This window comes from Thamnophis sirtalis, unplaced genomic scaffold (genome assembly GCF_051295495.1).
Source record: "Thamnophis sirtalis isolate CommonGarterSnake01/CBP01778 unplaced genomic scaffold, rThaSir2_p1.2 scaffold_5, whole genome shotgun sequence".
Taxonomy (NCBI): Eukaryota; Metazoa; Chordata; class Lepidosauria; order Squamata; family Natricidae; genus Thamnophis; species Thamnophis sirtalis.
In genome coordinates, this window is record NW_028261385.1 from 85,083,006 (window position 1) to 85,095,431 (window position 12,426).

General features: G+C 38.5%; 1 protein-coding gene across 1 annotated transcript in view; it reads right to left on the reverse strand.

Moving 5' to 3' along the window:
* LINGO2 (leucine rich repeat and Ig domain containing 2) overlaps positions 1–12,426 on the reverse strand; it is a 773,861-nt gene that overhangs the window by 493,299 nt on the left and 268,136 nt on the right. Inside the window, exon 3 of the mRNA XM_087716140.1 lies at positions 120–197. The gene's annotated coding sequence lies outside the window, so the exon portion shown is untranslated. The remainder of the gene's footprint in view (positions 1–119; positions 198–12,426) is intronic.

The following is a 12,426-nucleotide window of genomic DNA, read 5'->3' on the forward strand; positions in this document are numbered from 1 at the left end:
GTTACAGTAAATGCTATGTTTAAATGGCCATTCTGACAGACGCAGATATTGAAAAATGCACCCTAATTTATATAACACAAATACTGAAATAGGGGGAAAAAATAGATCAAATATCTTACTTTGAAGATTTGGAATCCATTGAGACGGGGACAAAAGGCGAACTTCTAACTAGAACTTCCTGGTCCAGTTATTGCTTACTGAAAGAAACAAGAACAGAAATGATTCAGAAAGCTTGAAATCTTAATTTTCACAGAGACTTGGACTGGAAATGTTTTCATCACACTGTATTTCTACAATTAGCAACTGACATAGAATGAGAAAGCCCTATCAAATCCAAACAATACATCCCGTGAATGTAATAAAACTTTTAAAACAATATATCATCTGTCTGTGCTAAGTACTAAAGTTCCATATACCAAACAAACTTTCTAAAGAGGTCAATCTACATACACTATGTCAGTTTCAAGTTGTATAGTTGAATTACAGCTCTCTAAAACCATTGAAAGTCCTGCAAAATATCTTCATTAATGTTGTAAGTGGAACACTCCAGATCTCACCACTGTGTAAGTGGAACAAGTGAGATCCTAAGGAGAATTATAAGCTTTCCAAACTTGCATATCTAGTAGTTATATCCGAATTATATTTGCCTATCAGGAAAAGAAAACCATGCTATCATGAAGCAACTGTTCAAGAATTTTTGACCAACTTTTGACCAATTAGAATCACAGATGTCTAAAATACACTTTATGGTGGCTGTGATAAACAAAACATTCATAGTTGCTTTTCCCTAATGTGGTGGATACTGAATTCAGGAAATGCCATTTTCATTACATATATACCCCATATCTCTGTGAAGTCTTCTCTACCTTCCCAATGGAAGTTCTGGATACAACTTAATAAAGAATTGAATGCTGAGATGATGCTATGGAAAAAAATAACTAAAAACCTAAACCAGACAGGTAGTATGGTCATGTTCACAAATCTAATTCAATATCTTTGTATGTTTGATTCCCTTAGAGCAGGGGTGTCAAATATGATTTCATTGAGGGCCGCATCAAGGTTGTGTTTGACTTCAGGGAGCCGGGGTGGGTGTCACCAGGTTGGGTGTGGCCACCACCATGTCCCTCATGTCAGGGGTATGCCTGTGGGGGCCCAAGCATTCTGCCAGTGAAAAAGGCCTCCTGAGCTCAATTTTAGGCTGTGACAGCCTCCTGCCACTCTCTGCCAGCAAAAACGGACCTCAGGGAGGGCCACACGCAGCCCTCGCAACCTCAGTTTTTGGCTGGGATGGCCTCCTGCAACCCTCTGCCAGGGAAAATGGAGATCAGGAGGGCTGTGCACGGCCCTCACGAGCTCCGTTTTTGCTGACAGAAGCACTGGAGGGCAGTCCTTCACCGTTTCCAGGGTGGCCCTCTAAGCACCCCGCGAGCCATATCCGCCCCCCGGGTCTTGAGTTTGACACCCCTGCCTTAGAAAATTCTGAAGATTTATTACAAAAAAAAAAAAACCCAAACAAAAATAGATATTATTAGAGCAGATTTGTTTACACATTTTCTGCAATGAGTAATGTGAGTCAGGCACCGCCCACAAGAATTTTGTAAGCACAAGTCAGACAATCAAATGTACAACTTCTTTCAGGTCTTTGTGTTCAAGCAGAGGCCATTTGTGAACTTTACATCGCTGGAAGCTCCTAACTAATTTCTCATGTCCCTCAATTAATTTTAATTAATTCAAGCCTCTGGCAGGAGAAGTCTATCATAGTCTGCTATGGGCAGAAGGAGGACAGAAGAGGAAAAATGTTAGAAAAAGTGAAGAGAAAATTGACATGTCAAAGAAAATGGATGGCTAAACCCATGTCTATCTTTTCCCCCCGTTTCTCCTTGCTTCTGTTCCAGACACAACGAGCATGCAACCATTTTACAGAAATCTCTTAAATGAATGAGGAAAAAGCAGCTCACCTCGATACTAAACATGGGAAGCCCTATAAAGTACATGTGAATTCAGGGGTGTTGGGAATTGGGATTGTGAACAGATGCACATACCTTTCTAGTTTTGGCTTATATTTGATTATGCTTCTCTATCAATCTGCAACTCTTTCTGACTACCCCTGAATCCTATTCTTTAAAGGACCATTGAAAGGAGGAGAAATTTTCTCCTGATTTCTAATCTTGGGTTTGATAGAAGTGTAAAGTAATAGGAAGGTGGAAAACAAGTTGGGAGATCTTTATACATTGGAAAACAGGATACTTTTGTGCAATCTCATCTGCTCTGGCACTCAAGTATCATGAGATAGATTGGTATTATGATTCCCCCAAATTCCAGGACATAAAACCTGACCTGAATTAGCACATTCCTAAAATATCCTGTATAACCTATTAGTACAGTGGTCATTTCAGTGTTTTTAATCTAACTTTTACATTCTGTTTTCTGATAATTCTTCTGTGCAGGTCACATATATAAAGACTTTTCTCAAGGTAATGGAACAGCTTGGGCTACAGCTTGAGAAGCAAAAGGGAGAACAAATCCCTGGGAACATTTCCCAAGATGTTATAAGGCTATATAAATCCATAGAGAACAGTCTGACTGAAGAATGTTAAGTGACCATTCCTTCAATATCTCTCTGTGACAAGACAGAAATAAACCCCTGTCCTTAATAGTGAACTTGTCACGCAATGGACAGCTTGCACTTGTTTCATCGAGCTCATTTGGGAACATTAAATGTATTTCTTTGAAATGTTTCTTTATCCCTTATTCCTAGATACAGTCCTTTTAACTATGTAATTCCTTGTTAATGATGCTCATAGATCTTCTTCTCTTGCTTTTATCTGTTATCTTATCCTCCAGTCCTTGGTGGGCAATCAAAAGTGATAAATCACAAGGGAATACAATAAATCAGTATGTTTCCTAGTTTAGCTAGAACCAAAAGTACATACTGGTGAACTAAGAGGCTGTAGAGATAACTCACCTTGAGTGAGAGTTCAAACCAACCTCTCAGTTCTTATGGGGAGAAAGTACAGGTAGTCCTCAATTTATGACCACAATTGAGCCACAAATATGTTGTTAAGTGAGGCATTTTAAAAGAATTTTGCTCCATTTTGCGACCTTTCTTGTCACAGGTTATTAAGTGAAACATTGCCATTGATAAGTTAGTAACCTGGTTGTTACGTGAATCTGGCTTCCCCATTGACTTTGCTTGTCAGGTCATAAAAGGGGATCCCATGACCTTGGGACACAGCAATGGTCATAAGTATGAACCATCTGCCAAGCATCTGAATTTTGATCACGGGATCATGGGGATGTCACAAAGGTCGTAACTTAAAAAAACAGTCATAAGTCACATTTTTCACTACCGTTGTAACTTTGAACAGTCACAAAACTGTTGCAAGTCAAGAACTGCCTGTAATATGGGGTAAGGAAAGGAAGGAAGAAAGCAGAGGTGGTGTGGTTTGTTGTCAGTGTCAGACAAAAGTGTACTAATACTACTGCCTAGAAGTATAGTGAATGCACTATAATGCATTTGACAAATGCATCATTCTCTTGTTCGTGGTGTTTGGACACAGACAAAGTGCATTCCTGCATAAAAGACAGCATGACCCTATTTACGGTAAATGGGTCCTCAAAACTTAACTGTTTCCTCAGGCTTTTTGTTACAATAGACACTAAACCTCTTGTGTGGTGTTTTGGCTTTTTAACTGCGGATCTTTTTCTGGACTCTTCTGTTTGGGTTTTGAACTATTGTGTGTTCTAGCGTTTCTGTAAGTTGACAAGAAACTTGGCAGTGTGAAGTGGCCAAATACCCACAGTTCTTCTAACAGCCCATACTATGAGTCTTAGTTTTCAAAAGCCGCGGTGGCACAGTGGTTAGAGTGCAATACTGCAGGCTACCTCTGCTGATAACCAGCTGCCAGCAGTTTGGCAGATCAAATTTCACTAGGCTCAACGTTGAATCAGCCTTCCATCCTTTAACACAGTGGTGGGTTCCGGATGGTACGCCCCGGTATGGGTGTACCGGTGGCAGCTGGGAGCAGCAGCCACCGTACCAAGAATGGTGTTTTGGAGGGACCACCCACCTGCCCACGTTCCTTACCTGTATTTAAGCCAACTGGGCCATTTGTGCACATGCGTGCAGCATATGGCACCTGCGCGGCCTCCGCTGGAGCATCGCAGGGCGGTGGGTACGCATGGGTGCACATGCGTGTACAGCCTGCATGCCCGAGGTCAATGCACGGTCCCGTCGCAGCATACTGGTTGTGATGGGATCCGGAACCCACCACTGCTTCCGAGGTGGGTAAAATGAGGATCCAGATTGTTGGGGGCAATATGCTAATTCTGTAAACCGCTTAGAGAGGGCTGTAAAAGCACTGTGAAGCGGTATATAAGTCTAAGTGCTATTGCTATTAAAGGAGATGAATAGACGCATTAGTTCTCCATTCAAACCACCTTAAACAGGGCATAGAGAATACCAAAGGAAGACTGAACATGATAGTTTAGCTAACATTGACAATAACATTGGACCATGCCTGGGAGTCTCCTGTCATGTCAAGTCATGTCATGTCAATAACATGCCTGGGAATGTCCTGTCATGTCAAGTCAAGAAGTTTCACATTACTGTGAAATGTCAGTAAATAGGTAACTTCTAGCAAAATCACTGATAGATAAAAAAAAAAAAAACGTTGCTGATGCTTTGCTTCAGCATCAGAACTAAATTATTCTCCAGATGGTCAGTCAAATGATGAACCAGATGAGCCAATAGGTGGGACAAAGTCTACCACAATTGATGGAACCCTTTCCAGTTCTGTTCCAAGCTCTTTCATGTTGAACTAAGAATGACATCCGAGAAGTCTGGTGATTTACTGTTGAGCCAAGATGTAAATTCTAACAAATACACTCAGTAGTGTAAGTACTTCGTTCTCTGTCCCAGGATTTCTAGTATTATGAAGCAGCTTTTACTGTGCTTGAATCAATCGTTTGACAAAGTGGCTGCACATGAAAATAGCAGGGTATCTTTGCATTAAAAAGAATCAAAATCAATATGTGGTAGTTGACTGACTTTTGAAAAGTGAGGAAAAGCTAGCCTCTGAATAATGTAATTGCCAATACATTTTAAATTCAGATGTCTGGGACAAAGAATATTGATTCTAAACAATACATGCACATCTTATATTTTCCTAGGACAACTGATTGGTCTTACTGGCTCTCTGGATTAAAAATGGCTGTCTTAAGAATTTAATTATATTTTCTTGTCTCTGGAGCAGATATAGAATCAACAAAACAAAAGGGAAACCAATTAGCAACTCTGTTGATTTATCCTCCTGAGCACCAGAGGCTTACTTGAGGAGATGTGATATTTGTTACATAGATTTAGCCAAATATGACTGGAAATTCTCTTTATAGTCCATTGTAAAAATGAGTGTCCAAAGCAAAAGTTAAATATAGCAAAATATTGTGAAGAAAGTAATGTGATTTTTATCTGTCATTTCCTATCTTCCCCTTTTAACCCTTCATGTATTATTCAAGGTGGTAATTAAAGTGCTAGATAAGGGGAGATTCAAGTTCAAATCCCAATCTGCTGCTGTTGTTCAGCCACTTCCAAGTGTTCTTGACAGACCAGTAACTGCTTCTTTCAGTTGTTGTAAGTTTATGCTTGCATCATTTAGCCACATAGTCTTCAGGGCTCCTATAACTACCATGAGATAACAGTTACCAAGAAAGGACAGAGAAGAAAAACAGAAAACTCTAGCTCTTTGTGGTTGTGTGGATTTGACCAGCCCAGATTTTGTAATCTTACCACTAAGTCATGAAGTTTAATATAAATTAGATCAAGTTAATTAGATATGTGTTTATTGTTAAGTAAGTTAGATGTGTGTTTATTGTCCCGTACTGTAAACTAGGTGGTTAATTCTGAAAAAAAAAAACTATGAGAGGATGCTATATGTCCCAACTTGAAATGCGAGTAGTAGGCTACATACATGCAACATACTAATTTGTTAACTGCTGATGACTAAGTTAGCATTGAATGGTTCCAATAATTTCTAAAAAGATATGTTTCATACTGGGGAAAATGTCCTCATCATGGATAGAGGATGAGGAGAATAAATATACACAAACCACACAGAGATCAAACGCAAAGTCCTACTAACCTCCATTTATTTACTGTAATCTTTCTACTTGATCTTATAACTATACCATAGGTATACCTGTGTTTAGAAATGCATACATTGGCTTGGCTCATACATTGGCAGCACAATCATGTGCTTCTCCCCCTTAAAAGCAAGTCTTGAGTTCAGGAAATGTAGTTTGCATATTTTGTAACCTAAGAAAACACAATTATATGCAGGATTTGAGTTCAAAAAAGTTTCAAAATCTAACAGAAGGGAAACAATCAGGAAAACAGAAATCCTAAATGATAATTTTTTCCAGAATGCTGCAATGGCTATTCAAACCATACTAAAAGAATACTAGTTAGAATATATTTCAAATATCAGAATATATTTTGTATCAACAAATCCTTGCTCAAGAATGTACTTGCTTAGGAAGAGTGAAGTTCCCCGTTCAAGGAAATTGTAGCTTTTATGAGCAACAGAAGTGGCAGAATTCCAACTTCTATGCAAAAGGGCATGATTGTATGGAAACAGACATGAAAAAAGCAAAGAATTATACATCACATTACATTCCCCTCTATCCCAGAAGAGAATGACACAGTGTAGAGGAAAATGTGATCCCTAACAGAAATGATGAACTGCCATCTGCCACTGATCTGTGACCCAAGCAAGGCCATAAATGCTACACCATACGAATAATGGCATGGAAGGAAGCCCAGCCTAGGACTCATTCAAGTGTTCGATTCTAAGGTTTATGCACCAAGAGAAGGGAAGAGAAGGGAAGAGAATCACAGATGCAAGAAAAGAGTGAAGAGTGAACATTCACAGTTCTGCAAGGGATGAAGGATTGGAGTTCTCTCAGCCCAAACTCTTAAGAGCACAGCATCACTTATTTGGAGGAAAGGAAAAATGGAAAACATCAGACCTTGTTTCCCCTCTCCTGATAAGCAACAAGTTATGGGCTTTATCCCTCACCCAGAATTCAGTAGCAAGCTGGAGCCAGAGACTGAGATACTACAGTCTAGATAATCAGAAAGAATTATGCCCCACCCCAGCCAAAAAAAAAACACCTTTATCAAGAGGGAACAGATAAAAGAGACTTCTCATAGGGTGACATTGAGAGAAAGTCAGCTGCTGCATCTATGAAACAGAGAAAAACAAGGAAAGAGCACTCCAAAAGAATTATATTCCTTTCATCCATTGAAACAGAGGCTGTATTTGTAGCACAAGAATGCCAGCAGATATTTAAATGGACTTTAACACAGAGGAGCCAAAATCAACAGCTGTAGATGCTAAGACATTCTATGCAAGTTGCTTTAAAAAACAGACATCCCTAATCCTCATTTCAGGTTTGATTTTATCTAGGCAGGAACATAATCAAATGGCTTCCCATGACCCTTTGCACCTCCCTCCCTCTCTCTCATTCTATGTCTCTGTCTCTGTCTCTGTCTCTTGTGTGTGTGTGTGTGCATAGATCTGTAAATGTAATTCTCAACACACAACCATGTGAAAGTTAATAGGAAAATTCTGAGCATAACTAGAGAATTATAAAAATGGGTCTTCTCTTTTATTTTTAATGCTATATATGAGTAATAGGGGACACAATGGCTCAGTGGCTAAAACACTGAGCTTCTTGATTAGCATGGTCGGCAGTTTGGCAGTTCAAATCCCTAGCACCACGTATCGGAGTGAGCTCCTGTTACTTGTTCTAGCTTCTGCCAACCTAGCAGTTCGAAAACATGTAAAAATGCAAGTAGAAAAATAGGGATCACTTGGGTGGGAAGGTGACAGTGTCCTTGCACCTTCGCCATTTAGTCATGCCCATGGAGACATCTTCGGACAGCCCTGGATCTTCAGCTTTGAAATGGAGATGAGCACTGCCCCCTAGAGTCAGGAACGACTAGCACATATATGCAAGGAGAACCTTTACCTTTATCTTTATGAGTAATAAATTAATTTGATACCTGCAGGAAGTGGGTTACATTTTGGACAATCCCTTTCAATTGCCTGTTTTTAAGCAAACTAAGGTTCTGCAAGAACTAGGCTTCCTTACTGATAAATCTTCCATACCCACAATGCACTATTTGTGTTTAAAAAATGGAAGAGCAGGATCCATTTAACCTCTCTTTGCTCGATACTGGCTGCATAAAGAGTGAGATCCTTACCACATTATATGCAATTTCTAATTTAACTCACAATTGCCTCACAGTGGGAAAACAGTTTATCCAATAAGTGAATGTCATTGGCACATTTTTTTTCAACTGGGGTCTCTGCAATTTGGCAGCATTTTCTACTCAAAAAGGCATTTGGGGGATTTCCAGATGCTGTGATTGAATTCTAGCACATTTCCAATTTTATTGATAAATGCTTCAGAAATGCCAACTGACTTTAACTTATCCTTACTGCAAACACCTGGCGTGGTTGTCTTTCTCCCTCTAAGTTATTTCTCAACACTAATTTGATCTCTTGAAAATAGTGAAGATACAGTCGTATAGAAAATATCCAAAGACAAAGACTCATTTTTCAGAGAACACTTCTATTAAAAATACTGAAGCATTTAAACCTAAAAAAAACCCTCACAAAAACATTTATTACTAAAGAAATAATTCTTGCATTTTAATTATTTTATTTGTTTTGAAAAGTTTTTAAGAACTGCCCCAATTGAAAAAACAAAAAATCACAACAGAAGACAAAAACAAAATAGACCCCCCCCCCCAAAAAAAAAGAATGAGGGAAGAATTACAAACTTAATATATCACATCTACATCAAAAATAAAATATTTTTAAAAGTCTTGATTAAAGAGAATCAGTTATAGTACATTACTATTGCACAGAGTATAAATGTAATTCTTACTAATTTGCTGCACAAAAATGCTAATATTTCATCACCAGTCTGCATTGATGTTGTAAGATTTTAGGGTTTATATGATGATATGATTGTGTTGAATGTATGTTGATAGCATTTATTAGAGCTGTGATTTGATTTATTGGATAATTTTTGAATTATTATAATGTCATATATAAATATACATACATACATACATACATACATACATACACATACATACATACATACATATATATCGCTGCTTAGAATCAAATGATGAACAAAAACATTTGTAATGATTACATAAATTTAAAGTTAGAATAGTGATGATATACTAATCATGCAAGTGTACTTCATATAAGTGTACATAAGAGTACTGATGGAATAAGTATTTATTACATAAGTATACAAAGCCATTATGGCACTATTCACCCATAACATTAAAGAATATTCCATGGTGTACAAATAATTAGGGTAACTGTTCGATTGGGTAATGGATAGGCACATACAGCTTAACGGTAACAACAGCTCTTTATTGAGTACAACAAATGAGAACAATCCAGCGAAGGTTGAATCTGACAGCAGCCCTTTTATAGGGAGCTGTCAGACCCTTCGACCAATAGGATTAAACCTCCGTTCCCGCTGGAAAAGAGGACCTTGGTGGAAACTATTGTAGTTAGAGTAAATATCTAACAGTAAGCTCAATAGCTGGCTTCATTTATCACACTAGGCCTTAAAAAACATTATAAATTGATACAAAGCATGTGTCTGGTTCTCCCGCATGTGCACACCAATATCTAATTTCACTTGAGACAGAGAGACAGATAGATAACAGATAAATAGATAAATTAGATAGCTTACAAAGATTAGATAGACTTTTAGCTAAGTAATATCTAGCTGTCTGCCTGAACAACCAGACCCCTCAGTAAACAAGCTACTTTATTGCTCAATGACTATTTCACAGGAATCTTCCCAGAGCGCCATTTCTCCAGGCAAGACTAGATAAAGTTCAATGGCAATCAGATGGGGGGGGGGGGAGACATTACACAGTGCCTTTTGTGCCTACATAACGATTCCAGACTAATTTCCTGCTTGACTCCTCCTCTCTTGGCTCCTGGCCAGTCTCCTTCCAACAGGTTCCTTCCCACAGAAAGTGTCCAAATTGTTTTAAAATAGCCCAAACTACTGTATAAATAATCTGCTTGGGTTAAAGCATCAGCTAGAAATAAATAGATTGAGATTGAATCCCGCCTTAGGCACAAAGTCAGCTGGGGGCCCCTGGGCCTGTCACTTCTCTCAGCCCTAAGCAGTGGCAATCCACTTATCAAAAAGCCTTGCCTCAGCCAGTCTCTGAGAGGCTGTCATGATTGAATGCAAGAATACACACAAACACACACACACACACACACAAGAAGCTAGAAGTATTTTTAAACACATCCTAAACCAGGGGTCAGCAAACTTAAACACTCAAAGAACCACCTGGACCCGTTTTCCACAGAAAAGAAAACACAGGGAGCCACAAAGGCCCTAACTGGAAGCTCCCTGGAGTTAACCGGAAGTTCTGTTTCCCCACCATTGAGTCTCCTCCTAGAGCAATGTACTTTTTCCTCTTCCTGTCATAAGCAAAAACCCTTGTGGAGACAACTGGAAAACACTCCCCTTGCCATAGAGTCTTCCCCATGACGCACTGTGCTTTCCCCCCCCACCCCCCAGAAGCTCCTCTCAAAATTGTGGTGCCGACCAGTGACGTAGCTGTAGCAGAGGGGGGAAAGAGCCACAAGCAGCTCCAGAGCTGCAGATTGCTGACCCCTGTCCTAAACTATGGATGCTTTTTATGTTCTTATATGTTTTGCATTGATGGCTGCATTTGCTTATTTTTTGTGCCATTGCAGACATATCCAGAAAGAAGCAGGAAAACATATTTGGAAGGATATGAAGCGATTGGAAGTTGAAAATTAATAAGCTCCTTGGAGAAAACCAGTCAATAGTTGTAAACAATCAAGCTTTTATAATCAACTGCTGTTTCCTTGTTCTCAGTGCAAAGAGCTATTTTCTCTAAGAGGGATAATTTAATAAGTAGCCCCATCAAAAAGCACATTGAAACTGGGACAACAGAGAAATGATCAGCACTAGCTATTGCAGAACGGCTGCTGCTAACAATCTCAGGCAGGAAAGCAGTATTATAGCTGATATGAACAACTCCCTATTTGAGGAAATCTGAGTAGGTCTATTTATTAAACACAATTTAAATTACACTTTTTGTCTGAACCTCAAATATTTCTCTCTTTCTCTTTTAAAATATAAAGAGGGTTTCGCAAAGTTTAAAATGTGTAATCCACACATATATGGATAGAAAGACAGATAGACAGCCACCCCTAAAGATGAAAGTCATTCTGTTCCACTGAAAGGATTTCTGATTGAAGACCAGAAATCTCAAGTTAATTGCTTGGTGTAATTATGCTATTATATAAATGACCATAACGGTAGATCAGTGCAATATGCCTTCATTATTTTAAAATGGTCTCTGAAGAATAATTGTAGATTGAGTAATCAAAGTTTATGAACTCCCTGACCCCCACATTTATAATATAAAACAGACTCTATGATTATTCAGATGAAACGTTTGCTTTTCTGGGAAATCAAGGATCATAAAACCAAGTTTGATATAATAATAGATAAGGAAAATGAAAACAAAGAGGGAACAAGCCTATTCTTATCCCAAATTGGTGCATATGAATTAGGAATGACACTCTTGTTGGGAATCTGGGAGCTGCAGTCCCAAAACAATCAAAGATTGTCAGAGAGTTTGCAAAGGAACAACGAATGAAACAAGAATCATGAGTTCACAGCAAAAAATCAGCTGTTTTTGTGGCCTCATTGTAATGTTATATGCTAATAAAGAAGGAGTATCACAATGCACATTTTTTATCATTTTAGCTTGAGACAATATATATTGCCACTATAGTCTTTATTCTCAAGAATTCCAATTCTTTTTATTTATATATTTTCTTCCTAGTTTTCTTGTTTGGTCCTGAAGAATGAAACCTTGTTGTTGTTTATGAACACAGGAAACTACAGATTGTGGTCTGAATTTAGGAAAGGCAAAGGATAATTTTGGAATATTCTTCAGTCCATCGGCCTGCCCCAAAATGTAAGGAACATTTGCAAACAGTAATGTTTTGATTTCTAATACTGCATTTAAACCCGAGAGTGTAGTTTTTGCAATAATTATAGATACAGATATTCCGAACATAATGAGGGGATTAATATTCTTTAACAAGCTTTGAGATTTATAGCTGATTAGGCTTTTCAGCATGTTTGTTTTTCCTGAGAACATCTGTTTTGTGTGTCTGTGCATGTACACACACACGTGCGTGCACACGCACACACACACACAAACATACACTAGAGTGCTTTATAGCAAGCCTCTCTTCACTAATAATTCTTGTAAGGATCAACTCTATAGTTAAAATTATTTTTCCTCAGAAATAATATAGT